Source organism: Ranitomeya imitator, chromosome 1, assembly GCF_032444005.1.
Source record: "Ranitomeya imitator isolate aRanImi1 chromosome 1, aRanImi1.pri, whole genome shotgun sequence".
Lineage (NCBI taxonomy): Eukaryota > Metazoa > Chordata > Amphibia > Anura > Dendrobatidae > Ranitomeya > Ranitomeya imitator.
In genome coordinates this window covers 852,557,061-852,576,969 of record NC_091282.1, presented here as the reverse complement: position 1 = coordinate 852,576,969, position 19,909 = coordinate 852,557,061, and the positions used below count along the sequence as shown (strand labels likewise).

The following is a 19,909-nucleotide window of genomic DNA, read 5'->3' as shown; positions in this document are numbered from 1 at the left end:
AGACAAGGAGACCGAGAAAAGACAAAGTACAGACAAGGCAATGGAACAAGACACAGGGACAAAGACACAGGGACCAGGATATTCTGCCTCCTGGAGGGCGGACTACAAGATCAAGGCAATAGCACAGAGAAAAGCCTCCAGAGAGGGAGTAACTCAGAGCAAGGCCAGGCAAACTCAGCAGCTAAACACTAACTGAGCTAACACATTGCACAGGCCCAGACCACAGGGTGGAGCTGCACTATATACAGGAGGCCTCTTGGTAATTGGTCAGGAACTGATTAGACAGATGCACCTGATTCCTATAAGAGATGAATTCAGCAGGAAAAAAGAAAGAAACCAGAACGTATCGTTCCTAATCACGTCTGACCACTTTTAACTAACAACCCAGCATAGCCAGCCAGTAGACTCTAAAACTTAACATTTAATATGTATACCTCTAAAATTATGTGTACTTTAAAAACAATTAGGTGCTCATGTTTAAACGTGCACTAGACAAGAAAAATGGCATGATCTCACCCAATTGCTGTCTCTCTTCTTGTTGTAGATTCTTGTGCTTATTGAGAGCACGGCATGGGACGGAGACCAATAGACCTTTTCCAATGGGGGGGAGAAGAAAAGAAAAAAAAAAAAAAAAAAAAAAAAGATATAGGTAGGTGGGGGGGAAGGGTTTGAAGCTATCTTCCCTGTCGTGCCCCGTGTATAAGACTCCCGCCCTAACAAGGGCAGTCCCCAAGTTTGAGCCTACTTAATGAAGCCCTTTGGTTAGTATAACCACCCTGGATGATATGTCCTCTTTCTCTTCCCAACGCGTTTCCCTCCCCGTTACGGGGGTTCATCAGGGGAATAAAATGTCCAGGTTAAATGTCCAGGTTAATGGAGGTATTCTGCAGTGGCAGACATAACCTCATTCAGCGGCGTCCTCCATGTGAGGATAAGGCAGTCTGCGTTGGGAAGAGAAAGAGGACATATCATCCAGGGTGGTTATACTAACCAAAGGGCTTCATTAAGTAGGCTCAAACTTGGGGACTGCCCTTGTTAGGGCGGGAGTCTTATACACGGGGCACGACAGGGAAGATAGCTTCAAACCCTTCCCCCCCACCTACCTATATCTTTTTTTTTTTTTTTTTTTTTTTCTTTTCTTCTCCCCCCCATTGGAAAAGGTCTATTGGTCTCCGTCCCATGCCGTGCTCTCAATAAGCACAAGAATCTACAACAAGAAGAGAGACAGCAATTGGGTGAGATCATGCCATTTTTCTTGTCTAGTGCACGTTTAAACATGAGCACCTAATTGTTTTTAAAGTACACATAATTTTAGAGGTATACATATTAAATGTTAAGTTTTAGAGTCTAGTGGCTGGCTATGCTGGGTTGTTGATTCCTATAAGAACCAGAGAGTTCAGGCGCCGGCCCCCTATACACATAGCCATGAAGCATGCACAGAGCAGAGACACAGTGTCACGCCCTACAGACGTGTCTATCAGGTGCACCCACTGGACCGCAAATACAGCGGTTACTGATACCAGGAAGGGAGAACCAGACCAGGAAAGCAGGTTCAAACGCTTTATTGTACAGTAATACAAACACTAGGGGAGACACCCCAAAGGAAGGCCACAGGGCCACAACACCAGAAAGCCTCTAAGGAGACCAAGGCTTGGAGTGAACCCTATACAGGGATTTCCCCTAGACCACCAATAGAGGGTCCGATGAGGCAGACACCTGTGTTAAACCAACCTAGGAGGTAGGAAGAAATTAATAAACAAAATAGGGCTGAATGTAGAACTTGGAAGCAGGAAGAAGACTGCAGGGACCACACAGGATACTGGACTCCGGATGCTGTGGAGACCAGACTCGATCCTAGGGAAAAAGGAACGCAGAGTAAAACAGGCAAATTGGACTGATAAGCCTAGCAGGATAAGACCTGGAGCAGCAACTTCAGGATAATAGAAGTTGCCCAGGCGGCGTCCAGGAGTGACTGAGATCCTTATACACCTCCAGCCTCCAGGTGATAGGCTGGGAGGAGGGGCAGTGAGTAGGGAGGGGCTGACCCTTTAAGAAGCCAGAGAGCTCACCTGCCCGCCCCCTATGCACTCCCTAGGAGAGGGAGAGAAAGGAGGAAGTGCAGCAGACATGGGAGCAAGGACCCGGGCAGCATGTCTGCAGGGACGGACCCCGGAGGGCCGGCGGACGACCGGAGCGTGACCCTGCTGACTAAGGACAGGACCAGAAGAGGTAAGAGCAGGCGGGGAAGAGAAAGAAGGCGCCCCGGACTGCGAGGTGGTGACACACAGAACATGGAGCTGGCATGAAACAGAAACCACATCATGGCCTGGAGCAGTGGGTAAGATTGTGTGAGAGATGTGAGGCCATGCTGAGATGCCAGCAGAGTTGTTACAGCTGGTCTTTGTCAAAACCACACTTCTAATGGAGGGTAGAAAAGGTGCAGAAGCAGTTTGGAGTAGGCGAAGTCTGCAAGGGTCCTGTAGCACTGAGTCCGTTACACAGTGTGACGGACTCAGTGCTACAGGACCCTTGCAGACTTCGCCTACTCCAGACTGCTTCTGCACCTTTTCTACCCTCCATTAGAAGTGTGGTTTTGACAAAGACCAGCCTTGGTCGAAACATTAACCATAACTTAAAGTATCCGTCATTTTCTCTGAACACTAATAAGCATTTGGTGATGCCTGTACTAATAATAAAAAATACAACTTTCACGTAAAAACCTGCAAGTCTTGAGTGTGCGGCTGTTTTTTCTATAGACACTGTGACTTTGTGTTCAGCCTGCACCTTTTTTCCATGCGGAGTGCACCACATCTCTTGTACTACTGGATTCCATCATTGGACGGATCCGGCACCATAGGCTTCCATTCTAGCCGGATCTGTCACTGTCCGTTTTTTTCGACGGACACAAAAAACATTACTATGTCCGTTTTCTCCAGCCGCCGGAAAAGCAATTTTTGACGGATCCAGCAGAAAATGGATGAAACGTGAGGCCATCCGTTGCAATCTGTCGCTAATACAAGTCTATGAGAAAAAAAATGGATCCGGCAACAACTTTTGACGGATCCGTTTTTTTTCAAAATTTGCCAGATTGTGCCTGACCGCAAAAAACTGGTGTGCAAGCAGCCTTAAGGTACCTCTACACATAACGATTTCGTTAACGATATCGTTGCAACGTCACGCTTTTTGTGACGTAGCAACGATCCCGCTAACGATCTCGTTATATGTGACAGCGACCAATGATCAGGCCCCTGCTGGGAGATCGTTGGGGAATGATTAGGACCTTTTTTTGGTCGCTGATCACCCGCTGTCATCGCTGGATCGGCGTCACACATGTGTTCACTTGTAACCAGGGTAAATATCGGGTTACTAAGCGCAGGGCCGCACTTAGTAACCCGATGTTTACTCTGGTAAAAGTAAAAAAAAACAAAAAAAAAACCCTACATACTCACATTCCGATGTCTGTCACGTCCCCCGCCGTCAGCTTCCCTGCACTAACTGTCAGTGCCGGATGTAAAGCAGAGCACCGCGGTGACGTCACCGCGGTACTCTGCTTTACGGCCGGCGCTGACATAGTCAGTGCGGGAAGCTGACGGCGGGGGACGTGACAGACATCAGAATATGAGTATGTAGTGTTTTTTTTGTTTTTTTTTTAGTTTTACAATGGTAACCAGGGTAAATATCGGGTTACTAAGCACGGCCCTGCACTTAATAACCCGATGTTTACCCTGGTTACCCGGGGACTTCGGCATTGTTGAAGACAGTTTCAACGATGCCAAAGTCGTTCCCCTGATCGTTGGTCGCTGGAGAGAGCTGTCTGTGTGACAGCTCCCCAGCGACCACACGACTTACCAACGATCACGGCCAGGTGTCCCTGGCCAATCGCCATGAGGCTTCCTGTATTTAAGACATCCCCATTGGTGGGGGCCTGTACAACTTACTCCTTCAGTCAGTTCTTAGCTGCTGAAGTGCCAGGCCATGTCTCTGTGACTCTTGTGTTCCGCCACCCAGGGGGGCATTGTACCCTGGCCCATGTCCTTCACCCAGAGGGGCGTTGTACCCTGACTTGTGTCCATGTCTCTGTGCCTTATCTCGTTCCTGACTCTGTCTTAGTCTAGTCCTGTGTTCGTTTATATCCCTGTCTTGATTTCCTTTCCCTGCTGTGCTTTCTCTGTGTCTTGCTTGGCTCTGCTCTCTGTGACCTTGCTTTGTTCCTTACTCTACATTCTGTTACCTTGCTCTGCACTCTGTGGCTTTGCTCTAGCTCTGCTCTCAGAGACTTTGCTTTGCACTCTGACCTTGCTCTGAACTCTGTGGCTTCGCTCTGCTCCTTGCGGTTCTACCTGGCTCCGCTCTTTGCAGATCTACTTCTCCTGCTCTTGGCTCCGCCTCCTGCGTTTCTGCACTTGGCACCGCCTCCAGCATCTCTGTTATTGGCTCTAGCTCCTGTGCTTTCGCTCTGCATCAGCTCTTGCAGTCTTCCTCTACCTTTTCTTAAGTCCTCCTGTCTGAACAGGTTCTTACCTGTTTTACATACCTGTCTGCAGACCGGTCCCTACCGGCTCTTCCAGTGTACCAGCCTTGTCCGCCTGTCCTGCCAGAGAGCCAGCCGTACTTGCCTGCCTACCAGAGCCAGCCGTGCCCGCCAGTGTCTCTGTTGTACCCGTCTGTCTGCCTGTGTCCCAGCCATGCCCACCTGTCTGCCAGAGTGCAAGCCGTGCCTGCTTGCCTGTCTATGTTCCGTTCCCCAGTGGGATCAGCAGCCACAGCCAGATACCACCCTGGAGTGGTACCTGGTAGCTTCCTATTTCACAAGTATGACCTCACCATCAGAGGCTCCAGCGAACACCTAGTAAGCTACTTAGTTTCGCCCCTTCCAGGGAAGTTTGATCTGTGGTCCAGTGGGGCCACACCCCCGCACGCCTGCGCCAATCAGTCTGGGTGCGAGCGTGACAGTTTGCACAGGCCATGGTTCCCGCTGAGTCCCATGTCCTTTCGCTCTCGGAGCAAGATGCACCAATCATTGTCTCTGATGCTATCTTTTATAAACTTCTGGCCTATGAAAATCAAGCTCCTGTGGATCCGCCAAGGTACTATAGGGATCCAAAACTGTGCTGTGTGTTCCTGGAGCAGTGTATGCTGAACTTTGAATGGTATGCTTCCCATTTCCCCTCTGATCTGTTCAAGGTGGCATGCATAATGTCCTACCTAGCAGAAAATGCTTTGGAATGGATCAACCCCCTCTTTGAAGCAGGGGATCCCATCATCACGGATTTGGAGGCCTTCCGTAAAGTCTTCGATGTGCCTTCTTCTGCGTCTCCTGAAAAGTCTTCCCCTCCAAGCTCACAGAGACGGTCCAGACGAAAGAAACCTGTGGGTAAACCGTCACTTCCGTCCAAGACTCACCTGTTCCACAACCTGCCAAAGCAGCCACCCGAGCAAGATCCAAGAAGTTTAATAAGAGGGGGCTGGCAAATCTGCAGCCTGAATCTAGTGCTGAGATTGAAATACGGTATCCCTGTGGTTGTAAAGAACATTCAAATGGTCTTTGCCCTGTGAAGCCTGTACTCCAAAACCCTGGGCCAGTAGGAGAGGCTGTCCCTGGCAAAAGTACTTCTTCTTCATCAAAGTTAATGACGGTTTCTCTGCCTCCTGGGAGCTTTGGTGTGTTTAAGCCACTTGTCATACGGAGTCGGTGTATGGTCTCCGTTCTCCAGCTCCAGAACCCGTTGTGGCCGTTGCCTGATAATGGCCGTGCCCTGCTAAAGAGCAGTCTAGTCCTGCAATGACAACTATAGCTCCAAGTTGGAGTCTTATACACGAAGAAGTTTGTTTTCCGTATGCTGTCTGTTGTGCCCATGGGTCATTCTGAGCCAAGGACTCTACCACCCGCTCTGGTCAAGAGATCCAGTAAAGTGCTTCGTTTGAACTTACCCAGTCTTGAGAAGTGTCTGGTTCCCATGCATCAAAGACACTCAGCAGTGTCATCTTCTTCAGCTGGTCTGAGAGTCAAGGTGTGCTGACGTCACCGAAGATGGGGAAACGGTGACGATGTCTCCACACATCTCCAGCGACTATACCAGTTAACAGTTAGACGTCGAGTCAAGTTATGCTGATGTCACCGAAGATGGGGAAACGGTGACGATCTCTCCACACATCTCCAACGACTATACCTGTAATCCGTTCCTTGGAACATCCCCACCGTTTGGACGATTTCTTCTGGATAACGGGCAGAAGATGGTTCCTATGTGGATACCTTCAGCGTCCTTGTGACCGGCTGGTGAAGATTTCAAAACAGAAGTTTGTTCACCTCAATTTTTCTCTGACCCAGTGGAGTTGTTGTTCTCCACACTCATCACCAATGATTTTTTTTTTGTGTTCCGTACCTAAGAACAACTCTGCTACTTGTCGGGCAAAAGTTGAACCCTATGATCTTAACCCCATTGAGTATGCATTTCGCATTCTAAAGACAATACTTAAAGACATAAGACTCACAAACAAGCAACTGAAATCAGATGCAATAAAGGTATGGCAAAACATCACAAAGGAGGAATCCCAGTGTTTGGTGACGTCCATGGCTTCCAGACTTCAGGCAGTCATTGCCAGCAACGGATTCTCTATAAAGTATTAAAAATGAGCATTTTATTTATGACAAGATTAATTTCTAATTACTTTTAAGCCCTTTAAAAGAGGCTAGAAAAATGGTTGCAATTCTTAAAAGCATCACAGGATATTTTTGTTCAAATCTTTAATTAAACGTAAAAGTCTGCATCTCAACTGAATCTCAGTTCAATTTTAAATAAAAAATACTGGCATGCAGAGCCCAAATCACGAAGATTAGGTCACGGTCCAAATATTTTTGGACCTAACCATCTATGTCAATCTATACAAGTCAGCAAGTACAGCCAACACCTAATCTAATATTCACTGGTTGGGTTTAGCTTTAAGAAAAAAATTAAAAATAAAAAAAAATACACAGGAACAAATTGACAGTTAAAGCTTTTTTTTTTTTTTGTTATTCAATGAGTGCTTAAGAGATGGAGTAGAAAGTCATTTTTGAGGTGGTGGGTTTAAGGAATATACATCAGAAAAATATCTGACGCACTAAAATCTAACATTAATGCAGTTTACTGTATTTACACATGCAGGTACGTTGGTTTAGCAGGCATGTACATCCTGCAATCACCATCATAATTACAAAGCAACATCAGTTATCGAAAGCAGAAATTAAACCAATGAAAACATGTTGTACTGGTCAAACATTTATTGACATACTAAAAAGGTCTTTAAGTCACTTCTACTACAGTAGTAGTATTTAATGGCAGTCCTGAGAATTTTCCATGCAAGCTTGAAGCAACTGCTGTCATTTATTTTCACAATTGTTAAAAAAAAAGTTGTATAGTATTATACCTGATTGTATCTCTGCACTTTACACTATTCCACAAAGTTCATCCTCCAATTCGTGATCACTTTATTCCTCTACGGTCTGCTATGAATCCCAATACAGAGAAAACTTCACTGGATTCAAGCATTTAAACCAAGTGCGTCCTTGAATTGTCATTGCTACCCTGATTTTGGAAGACATTTTTCTATGTCCCTCTTTTTCAAATGTATGCCTACTGGGAATAAGTGCCCAATATGTATATTTTCCAGTCAACCAAGTGAGAATATACTACTGAACTTCTGTGTGCATTTGCCTTTTCTGGTCAAACTATGGCTGCCAAAACAAAGCAAAAAAAAAATAAAAATCAACACACCCACAGATTGAAAAAGCCTGATGCTGTGACAGCTTGTTCTCCCAAGACAAGCTTTGTCTCAAGTGAATGCACGGGACTCTGCAGTGGCCACATACCTTCCTGCTACTGGTTCACAGGAAAAAAAGCAATCGTAGACGGTGTGGTGGTGGGCTGAACTGTTCCAAAATCAGGTGCGCAACAACTGGATGAGTGAAATACTGTGAAAGGTTGTCCTCATGCATCACAAGGTAGAGCCAGTATCCTCTATTGATAGGTGGGCAGTTTATTATGGATCCAGTTTTCTTTAAACAAGATCCATTATCATTATAGTAAAAATGGATGTACGTTAGTTTCAGTTCCAGATCCATTTTTCCTAGGCATTTTAGAACACATAGTATTTAAAGGAAAGTGCAAAATAAAAGAAAGTGGATTTATTAACAATGACCATCAACTATGATTCATTTCCCATAGACTTTACTAAAGGGCTCATACTCACATGCAAGAAACTCGGATGAGTCTCACACGTCAATACGCCGCACTCAGGAGCGGAGCATGCGGCTGCATGTATTGCTACGCGGCGGCACACTCCGATCCGAGTGCTGGGTGCAGTGCCAGGTATTGACGTGCGAGACTCATCTGAGTTTCTTGCATGTGAGTATGAGCCCTAAAGAGGATCTCCATCATGCTGGTTGACAGTCTGCGCCCCCCCCCCCCCCTCTCAGTTTGGTAGCAGGATCCCTGATGCCTATCAGATTGACGTCAGCAGTCCTGCCCTGCCAACAGAGCAGAATAGAAGCCCCTGCTCTGTCAATGTGAAGTCAGCAGAATTGCCAGCAGGAGCAATGAAGCACCAGAGACAGGTAGGTAGTAACTATGTGCCTTTTAGTGCTTGTGCACTTTGTTTTTCAGAGCCCTGGATACATTTTTAATGGAGAGGTGTGTGAGAAGGGAAGGGGGATGTGAAGACTGACTCAATAGGTTTTTGTTTTGATTTTTAGAATGATTGAGCAGAACATTTATTAGGACATTTCCATACCCATTCAATAGAAATCAATCATCTACTGGATTATTTTGTCATCCTAAAAAAAACACCTAGATATGTGATCATAGCCTTACACAGGTTATCCTTCCCTCAAATTATCTTAAAAAGTCAGCAAGGCTCAAAATCATCTATGATGAATTTGTCCCCTTTGCATGAATGTGCTACAGAACTTTTGCTAATATCATACAGAAACTTTTACTTACCATTTCAGAGAAGAAAATCATGTACAGTAACCCCTGGAAGAGGGCACAATGAAATTGCATGCCCCACCCGTACCTCTGAGGTTTCATATACAGAAGAACAACTACATATGGCAGTTCTAGCAAGAAATATTAGATGCATCTTACATGGGTGAACAAGACAGATCTTTTGTACTTAAATCTGCTATGGAGTATACTCTCCTTTTTGTATATAGATTTATTCTGGTTTGAGGAATACAGCTCTTGGGCTTGTGATGCTTTGCCGTGTACATACTACACACTAGCCCCTACTTGAAATTAAAAAGCCTAGACTGCTTCTTTAAACCGCCCCAGCCTGTTTTCAGCTTCCTGACCATGCCAATTTTTACAATTCTGACCACTGTCACTTTTTGAGGTCATAACCCTGGAATGCTTCAATGGATACCAGTGATTATGAGAATGTTTTCTCGTGACATTGTACTTCATGATAGTGGTAAAATTTGATATGACTTGCGTTTATTTGTGGGGGAAAAAAAAAAATCGGAAAATTGGCAAAAATTTAGCAATTTTTAAACTTTGTTCTATGCCCAGATATATATCAGTCATATCGCACAAAATACCGTACAGTCATGGCCAAAAGTATTGACACCCCTGCAATTCTGCCAGATAATACTAATTTTCTTCCTGAAAATGATTGCAAACACAAATTATTTGGTATTATAATCTTCATTTAATTTGTCTTAAATGAAAAAACACTAAAAGAATTGTCCTAAAGCCAAATTGGATATAATTCCACACCAAACATAAAAAAGGGGGTGGACAAAAGTATTGGCACTGTTCGAAAAATCATGTGATGCTTCTCTAATTTGTGTAATTAACAGCACCTGTAACTTACCTGTGGCACCTAACAGGTGTTGGCAATAACTAAATCACACTTGCAGCCAGTTGACATGGATTAAAGTTGACTCAACCTATGTCCTGTGTCCTTGTGTGTACCACATTGAGCATGGAGAAAAGAAAGAAGACCAAAGAACTGTCTGAAGACTTGAGAAACCAAATTGTGAGGAAGCATGAGCAATCTCAAGGCTACAAGTCCATCTCCAAAGACCTGAATGTTCCTGTGTCTACCGTGCGCAGTGTCATCAAGAAGTTTAAAGCCCATGGCACTGTGGCTAACCTCCCTAGATGTGGACGGAAAAGAAAAATTGACAAGAGATTTCAACGCAAGATTGTGCGGATGTTGGATAAAGAACTTCGACTAACATCCAAACAAGATCAAGCTGCCCTGCAGTCTGAGGCATGGGCGGACATACCGCCGGTTCAACCGGTGCAGCTGCACCGGGGCCCGGAGGCTCTGGGGGGCCCCTGCAGGGCGGCCAGGGACGCTGCTACCATTAGGCGATTTGACTATCAGGCGGCAGAAGAGAGGGCGGCAGACTCTATAGTAAGCGAATTTGCGCTGCTAGTTTTTTTTTTTTTTCTAAAACTCCGGGGTCAAGTGCCCGCCCCCCCCTCCTTCCCTCCCTCCCTCCCTCCCTCCCTCTTTCCCGCCCCCTCCCTGAAGACGTAATACTCACCTTCCTCCAGCGGTGGCTGCAACTGCGTCCCAGCGCCGGCAGCGCGTCCTGTCTTCAGCGGTCACATGGTACCGCTAATTTAAGGTCATGAATATGCGCATATTCATGACCTTAATTAGCGCTATCATGTGACCGCTGAAGACAGGAAGGAAGGCGCTGCAGAAGAGATGCCAGGAAGGAAGTTCTGTTCTGTGCTGCGCGGTGAGAGGTAAGTATGACAGGGAAAAAGGATGTGGAGCCATGCACGCAGGGAAAAAGGATGTGGAGCCATGCACGCAGGGAAAAAGAATGGGGAGCCATGCACGCAGGGAAAAAGGATGTGGAGCCATGCACGCAGGGAAAAAGGATGGGGAGCCATGCACACAGGGAAAAAGGATGTGGAGCCATGCACGCAGGGAAAAAGGATGTGGAGCCATGCACGCAGGGAAAAAGGATGTGGAGCCATGCACGCAGGGAAAAAGGATGGGGAGCCATGCACGCAGGGAAAAAGGATGGGGAGCCATGCACGCAGGGAAAAAGGATGTGGAGCCATGCACGCAGGGAAAAAGGATGGGGAGCCATGCACGCAGGGAAAAAGGATGTGGAGCCATGCACGCAGGGAAAAAGGATGGGGAGCCATGCACGCAGGGAAAAAGGATGTGGAGCCATGCACGCAGGGAAAAAGGATGTGGAGCCATGCACGCAGGGAAAAAGGATGGGGAGCCATGCACGCAGGGAAAAAGGATGGGGAGCCATGCACGCAGGGAAAAAGGATGTGGAGCCATGCACGCAGGGAAAAAGGATGTGGAGCCATGCACGCAGGGAAAAAGGATGTGGAGCCATGCACGCAGGGAAAAAGGATGTGGAGCCATGCACGCAGGGAAAAAGGATGTGGAGCCATGCACGCAGGGAAAGAGGATGTGGAGCCATGCACGCAGGGAAAAAGGATGTGGAGCCATGCACGCAGGGAAAAAGGATGTGGAGCCATGCACGCAGGGAAAAAGGATGTGGAGCCATGCACGCAGGGAAAAAGGATGTGGAGCCATGCACGCAGGGAAAAAGGATGTGGAGCCATGCACACAGGGAAAAAGGATGTGGAGCCATGCACACAGGGGAGAAGAATGGGGGAGCCATGCACGCAGGGTGGGAGGATAGGGGAGGCATGCACGCAGGGGAGAAGGATGGGGGAGCCGTGAACGCAGGGGAGAAGAATGGGGGAGCCGTGAACGCAGGGGAGAAGAATGGGGGAGCCGTGAACGCAGGGGAGAAGGATGGGGGAGCCGTGAACGCAGGGGAGAAGGATGGGGGAGCCGTGAATGCAGGGGAGAAGGATTGGGGAGCCCAGCACGCAGGGGAGAAGGATGGGGGAGCCGTGAACGCAGGGGAGAAGGATGGGGGAGCCATGCACACAGGGGAGAAGAATGGGGGAGCCATGCACGCAGGGTGGGAGGATAGGGGAGGCATGCAAGCAGGGGAGAATGAATGGGGGAGCCGTGAACGCAGGGGAGAAGAATGGGGGAGCCGTGAACGCAGGGGAGAAGGATGGGGGAGCCGTGAATGCAGGGGAGAAGGATGGGGGAGCCGTGAATGCAGGGGAGAAGGATGGGGGAGCCCAGCACGCAGGGGAGAAGGATGGGGGAGCCGTGAACGCAGGGGAGAAGGATGAGGGAGCCCAGCACGCAGGGGAGAAGGATGGGGGCGCTGTGAACACAGGGGAGAAGGATGGGGGAGCCCAGCACGCAGGGGAGAAGGATGGGGGAGCCGTGAACGCAGGGGAGAAGGATGGGGGAGCCCAGCACGCAGGGGAGAAGGATGGGGGAGCCGTGAACGCAGGGGAGAAGGATGGGGGAGCTGTGAACGCAGGCGAGAAGGATGGCGGAGCCGTGAACGCAGGGGAGAAGGAATTACGGGAGCCGTGAATGCAGGGGAGAAGGATGGGGGAGCCATGCACACAGGGTGGGAGGATGGAGTATAAATACTAGGCCCTATAGGGGGGACACAGTGTGAGTGGACAGTGTGAAGAGGGGGCCGGTATAGAAAGGAGAGGTCAGTGTGAAGAGCATGTACCATAAGAGGGACAGTGTGGGGGTCATATTTTGTGCAGACAATATAGTGAGGGGCAATTTTTTATTCCGGAGCATTATAATGACACTCGTATCTTTAAGGGCATCTTGTGGAGACTTTCTGCAAAAGAGCGGAAAAGATGGAGGTCTGCAGAGACGGCTGTGGCTGAGAAAACTCATCATGGGATCTGGACAAGATGAAGAAAAGAAGAACAGCTCCAGAGACGACGTTATCTATAAGGTACCTGGATGTAAATGTTATTTGTGATACTAACTAATTCTCATGTTTTTATTTATGTTAGGAGCCATTTTTCCGTTCGCCTCAGGCAGCAGAGAGGCTAGGTTCACCCCTGAGGGCGGCTAATATAGAGGGCAATCTGGCCAGCCTATACGGCCCCGAGGCTCCGGGGGCCCCCTGGCCAGATTGCCCTCATGTGCGGCAGGCATGGAGCAATCCCTGCAGTTCCGCTGCCTGCAAGAGAAAATGGCAACGGATCTGCAGGGAATGGATGCTTCCTGCTTCCTTTCTCACACAGACAGCAGCGGCTCAGCTGAATGACATCATCATTCCGCGCTGCGGCTGCGCGAGACAGGAAGCTGCCGCACACTGGCTTCTGCACACTCATGCCTGGAAGGAAGCTGCAGCTGTGCAGGACCTCAATCACCCCCTGAACAGGAGGTAAAGAACGGTCTGAATGTGACGGATTGTTTGCAGAGTAAAGAGGGGAGACAGGGGCAGCAGTCAGAGACTAGAAGCAGTGATTTACTGACTGTGACCCCCGGAGCTTTGTGTTCTCTGGTCAGTGCAGGATTTTCATCCACACACAGCAGGGACCAGAGAGTTCAGAGCTCAGGAACACAGTCACTAAATCACTGGGTCTATTCTCTGACGGGACTCCAGTCATCACTGCAGTATCAGATCCAGGCTGGGACTGACCCCTGAGCCCATCCCCCAGTGAAGACTTTTTCACATATACTGTATCTGTTGCATTAAACACACATATAAGGGTATGTTTCCACTGTCAGTAAACTCTGCGGATTGGACGCTGTGTACATCCGCAGCATCCAGTCCGCAGCTCCTGATGTTACAGCATAGTGCATGAGATTTCAAGGAATCCAATGTCCACTATGTATGCAGCGGCACCCGCAGCTTCCCTGCAGAGACGGACATGCGGCACATCTTTCTAGACTGTAGCATGTCTATTTATCTTGCGGAGACGCTCAGTCTCCACAAGATAAATATCACAGTCCAATGTATAGGATGCGGTGATTCCGCATGTGTTCAATGAACACATGTGGAAGCATCACTCGTACAAAAGCCGGCAGCGCTTTGGACCGAGCGGACATGTGCTGCATCCAAAGCGCTGCCGATTCCTGACCATGGAACCATACCCTTATACATTAATGTATACTATGTCACATATGCAGTAGACACAGGTGTTTACCATACATGGGCATATTCTACAGTGTATATATATATATATATATATATATATATATATATATATATATATATATATTAGCTTTGTCGCCTTTAAAGAAGGGGGGGCCCAAACACATTTCCTGCACAGGGGCCCCAAGCTGTCTGTGTCCGCCCCTGGTTTGAGGGTACAACAGTGTCAACCTGTACTATCCGTCGGGTGTTTGAATGAAAGGGGACTGTATGGTAGGAGACCCAGGAAGACCCTACTTCTTACCCCGAGACATAAAAAAGCCAGGCTGGAGCTTGCCAAAACTTACCTGAAAAAGCCTAAAACGTTTTGGAAGAATGTTCTCTGGTCAGATGAGACAAAAGTAGAGCTTTTTGGGCAAAGACATCAACAGAGTTTACAGGAGAAAAAAAGAGGCATTCAAAGAAAAGAACACGGTCCCTACAGTCAAACATGGCGGAGGTTCCCTGATGTTTTGGGGTTGCTTTGCTGCCTCTGGCACTGGACTGCTTGACCGTGTGCATGGCATTATGAAATCTGAAGACTACCAACAAATTTTGCAGCATAATGTAGGGCCCAGTGTGAGAAAGCTGAGTCTCCCTCAGAGGTCATGGGTCTTCCAGTAGGACAATGACCCAAAACACACTTCAAAAAGCACTAGAAAATGGTTTGAGAGAAAGCACTGGAGACTTCTAAGGTGGCGAGCAATGAGTCCAGACCTGAATCCCATAGAACACCTGTGGAGAGATCTAAAAACGGCAGTTTGGAGAAGGCACCCTTCAAATATCAGGGACCTGGAGCAGTTTGCCAAAGAAGAATGATCTAAAATTCCAGCAGAGCATTGTAAGAAACTCATTGATGGTTACCGGAAGCGGTCGGTCGCATTTATCTTGGCTGAAGGTTGTGCAACCAAGTATTAGGCTGAGGGTGCCAATACTTTTGTCTGGCCCATTTTTGGAGTTTTGTGTGAAATGATCAAGGTTTTGCTTTTTGCTTCATTCTCTTTTGTGTTTTTTCATTTAAGACAAATTAAATGAAGATAATTCCAAATAATTTGTGTTTGCAATCATTTTCAGGAAGAAAAGGAGTATTATCTGACAGAATTGCAGGGGTGTCAATACTTTTGACCATGACTGTATGTACTCAAGTATAAGCCGAGTTTTTGAGCACTTTTTTTGTGTGCTGAAAACGCCCCCCTCAGCTTATACACGAGTCATTGTTCAGGAAAGCCGACGGGGGAAGGGGAGCAGCAGGAGCCAGCGGCTGTGGCTGTAACTGTGCACCTGCTAAAGAGAAATTAATATTCATTTCTCTTATTGTGCAGTGACAGCTGCAGCCGCCGGCTTCCACAAGACATCATACTCACCCTCCTCCGCGCTGTCACAGCATCTCATTGGTCCCGGCGCCTGCAGCTCTTCCTGTGCTGAGCTATAATGTGGCACCGCTCATTAAGGTAATGAATATGCATGCGTCTCCACTCCCATAGGCATGGAGCACATATTCATTACCTTGATGAGCGGTGCTACATGATCGCTCAACACAGGAAGAGCTGCTGGAAGCCGGAACAAGATGCTGCAACGGCGTGGAGGAGGGTTTTTAGGATGTTTTTTGTAATAGGAAGCATGCATACCGGGACGGGGGGAGCCACGCATACAACGATGGTACGGGGGGGAGCCATGCATTCAACGACAGGACCAGGGAAGCCATGCATAAATGACTGGACCGGGGGAGCCATGTATACAACATTGGGACGTGGGGGAGCCACGTATACCAGGACAGGATGAGGGGGGGGGGGGTGAGCCATGCATACCAGGACAGGACAGAGGGTGAGCCATGCATACAAAAGAGGAGAAATCCTCCAATATTATAGAAAAAAACACCACAACACAGGCAAAGGTGCTTACTAGTGATGAGTGAATAGCATTGTTGTTCGGGTGATCTCCAAGTATTTTGTAGTGCTTGGACATTTAGTTTTCGTTGCCTCAGCTGCATGATTTACGGCTGCTGGACAGTCTGAATACATGTGGGAATTCCCTAACAAGCAGGCAACCACCGCATGTATTCAGCCTGGCTAACAGCCGTAAATCATGCAGCCGAGACGGAAACTAAATGTCCAAGCACTACAAAATACTCGGAGAGCACCCGAGCATGATGTTCGCTCATCACTAGTGTTTACCTGTCCAGGCCTCTAAACAAATACACTATCAGGGTGCAGCGGACCCAAGTAAAGATGGCAACTACACAGGTGCAGTAATACCGATGAGGCAACCAAATAATCTGTATGCGGCGATGTTCACACAGAAAATGCAGAGCATCTGGCTCACAGCCTATTAATGACGCCATATGGAGGGCTGACCAGTGCTAACTATAATACATCCCATGTGAACCGAGGCCACAGTTTACAGAGCCATATGGGCCCAGCTGCACACCGAAAAATAAAGTGCACAAAATCACATAGCAATATATGTAAGGTATTAGTTGATATTATGGCCACAATACGTAAGCTGGAAACCCATGTCAAGGGTCCTCACATTTGCCAGTCCTACTCTAACAACAAAAACCATCAAAAGAAAAATCCTCCACTATTATAGAAAAAAAACACCAGAACACAGTCAAAGGTGCTTACCTGTCCAGGCCCCTAAACAAATACCATGCATACCAGGACAGGACAGGACGGAGGAGCCACGCATAGCAGAACAGCGACGGGGGGAGCCACACATAGCAGGACAGGGATGAGGGGACAATGCACACAGGGCGTATACTCGAGTCAATAAGCTTACAGTTTTCTATGGCAAAATTAGGTGTCTCAAAGGGCGTGGCTTGCACGGGCTCAGGAGAAGACCTGTGGCACAGGAGCTCCTGCTGTATCCCGTATTATAAGCGGCAATTAGCTACTTTATTGAGAAGAGATTGCTCAGAACTTTATTGGAAGTGTTCAGGACACAAGTGTTATCTTCCCTGATGGTCTAGTGGTTAGGATTCGGCGCTCTCACCGCCGCGGCCCGGGTTCGATTCCCGGTCAGGGAAAGAAGTGTTTTACTAACTATGTTACTATGAGAGGCCTGGATGTCTTCCTGGAGCAGAACAATATTGTATCATACAATTATTAGGTTCTGTAGAAGGACGTAGATCTGGGGATTTATTATGATGGAATATAGGCTGAACTGGATGGACAAATGTCTTTTTTCGGCCTTACTAACTATGTTACTATGTTACTAACTATGTTACTATGTTAGGACTGGGACACATCAGGAAAAAAGCGACTTTAATGAAGGCACAGAGCCCACAGGGACATGCAAATCCAAGCCATGGCCGTGCTACAGGCCCGCATGGACAGCAGAACAAGAAGCTGCACTCAATGGTGCTTATGAGCCCCAGACCGATCTCATCTGCAGGAGGACCCCTGGACTCCCACTCATCCACAGCGACTCCCGTGCTGATTTCAGCAAGATCTAGCACATGGACCGGAGCTACGGCCAGAGGTAGGCCCAAAGCCGCGGTCTCGCCTGAGCAGGCGAAACTGAAGAGCAGGAGAGATGCCGTAACCCCGCCCACAAACCCGCCCACAGCGCACGGCAGCCCCGTTCCCAACAAGAAGAGGATCTCGGACCTGGCTGCGGGAAGGGCCATGGGGGATCCTCTGTCACAAGAGGCCCCTGCTTTGGAATCCCTGGACATATCGGCTACAGCACATGGACCGGAGCTACGGCCAGAGGTAGGCCCAAAGCCGCGGTCTCGCCTGAGCAGGCGAAACTGAAGAGCAGGAGAGACGCCGTAACCCCGCCCACAAACCCGCCCACAGCGCGCAGCAGCCCCGTTCCCAACAACAAGAGGATCTCGGACCTGGCTGCGGGAAGGGCCACGGGGGATCCTCTGTCACAAGAGGCCCCTGCTTTGGAATCCCTGGACACATCGGCTACAGCTCCCCAGACCGGCGCGACAACGGATACAAGAGCTGCGGCTCTGCATTTGCCGGCAGAGACAGGGAGCAGAAGAAGGGGCGAAACCCTGCCCATGGACCTGCCCACGGCTCCGCCCGAGGTGCACGGCGGCACCACTCACAGAGAACGGAGCCACAGCAAGACTGCGGGGAGGACCGCAGGTGCCGCGAGACCCCCGGGATCCTTCGACCACTGCTCCCAGACCGGCACAACTCCCAGGATCAGACCCGGAGCCGCGGCAGTAAGCAAGTCGGGGAGAGGAGGCGGGGACGGAGCCACGTCCATAGCTCCGCCCACTCACAGCGACGCTGCCGAGCCCGAACAGAGAGGAGATGCCACAGCTGAGGACTCACCAGACCGGCCCAAAGCTCCGCCCACGGATCACGGCGGCACCGCCCCCGGAGGACAGAGACGCTGTCAGGAGGCAGAAGAAGCAGCGGGTAAGCCAGCGCTGCGTGCAACTAAGAAAAAGAAGACTGACAGCACTCACTTATTGGGGCGCCAGGTCCACATCCAGGGAACCTTCCTGGAACATCCACATAGTCCAAAGAGAAACAAAAGACCAGCGCTCCATCCGGGTGTAATATTCCAAAGTGCAAACTTTATTGGGCCATGTTACAGCAACGTTTCGACCCGAAGGTCTTTGTCAAGCATATCAAAACATGCAGGGGAGCGGCCTTAAATAGTGTGGATGCCACATATTGCACCAATCACCATCAGGTCCGCCCCCTGTCTCATAATACCACATAGAAATAACAAAACACGCATCAGATACATATCATAGAAAAGTCCACCACCGCAGATACAAACACCATAGAGGAGACATGGAAAAGATCTATATTATATATAATGTATAAGTTGTTTACCTTTACATCCACCAATAAGATAGATGCATCAATCGTTGCTATAGAGATGTGAACCAATCATAAATAAAGCAGACTCCACCAATACCTAGCTGTTATAAACGGCGCCTAAATATATAAATAGCCTATCAGATAGTCCAGGCTAAATGAGCGTACAACTAACCACCAACCGGCCACCCTGTTGCATGCCGCACCACTCACGTCATATCCCGCTCTAGTCTCCACAGCTTACTGAGCCGATCACCGTAGCCGGCGATATCAGCGTCATCACAGCAACGCGCATGCGTACGTCAAGCCGCAAGAACACCTCGCGGAGAACAGGGAACCAATCAGCGGAGGTGACCGCCCATACCTCAAGTCACATGACCTGAGGAAAACGTGTAACCAAGGTGACATAAACAAAGAACAATGCTCCTGAGCTGCCTCATCCAAAGCAGCCCAGTTAAAAGTCCTACATGCAGCCTCTGTATGAGTGAGCGTACCCGCAACTGGCACTGCCAGTGCATCGCCACCAGACAGTGCAACCCGCCGGCCAGCGCGCGCACCTCCACAAATAACAGAGGCGCAGTAAGGACACAATCAGGAGCAACAAACGCTAATATCCTCACTATAAACAGGAGCCAAAAGACTATGACACCCTGGAGAACTATAGGGGACCAAGAAAACCCCAACTATACATGGTATAAAATCCCTCTCACATTATACAGAATATAGTGTAATGAATAATCTAAATATAGACTTCAATCCCGTCATCCATCGTCCATGGTGTGTCCAGTCCCATATGACTGTACACAAATAACCACCTATGAAAAAATAAAAAATCAAAAAATAAAAATAAAACACAAACCACGGAGTGGAACATACAGTGGGGCAAAAAAGTATTTAGTCAGTCAGCAATAGTGCAAGTTCCACCACTTAAAAAGATGAGAGGCGTCTGTAATTTACATCATAGGTAGACCTCAACTATGGGAGACAAACTGAGAAAACAAATCCAGAAAATCACATTGTCTGTTTTTTTAACATTTTATTTGCATATTATGGTGGAAAATAAGTATTTGGTCAGAAACAAACAATCAAGATTTCTGGCTCTCACAGACCTGTA

General features: G+C 48.3%; 1 non-coding gene across 1 annotated transcript; it reads left to right on the top strand.

Moving 5' to 3' along the window:
• The first annotated feature begins 16,958 nt into the window (after positions 1-16,958).
• Positions 16,959-17,030, top strand: TRNAE-CUC (transfer RNA glutamic acid (anticodon CUC)). Its single transcript has one exon. It is a non-coding gene; the product is annotated as a tRNA-Glu (tRNA).
• The last annotated feature ends 2,879 nt before the right edge of the window (positions 17,031-19,909 follow it).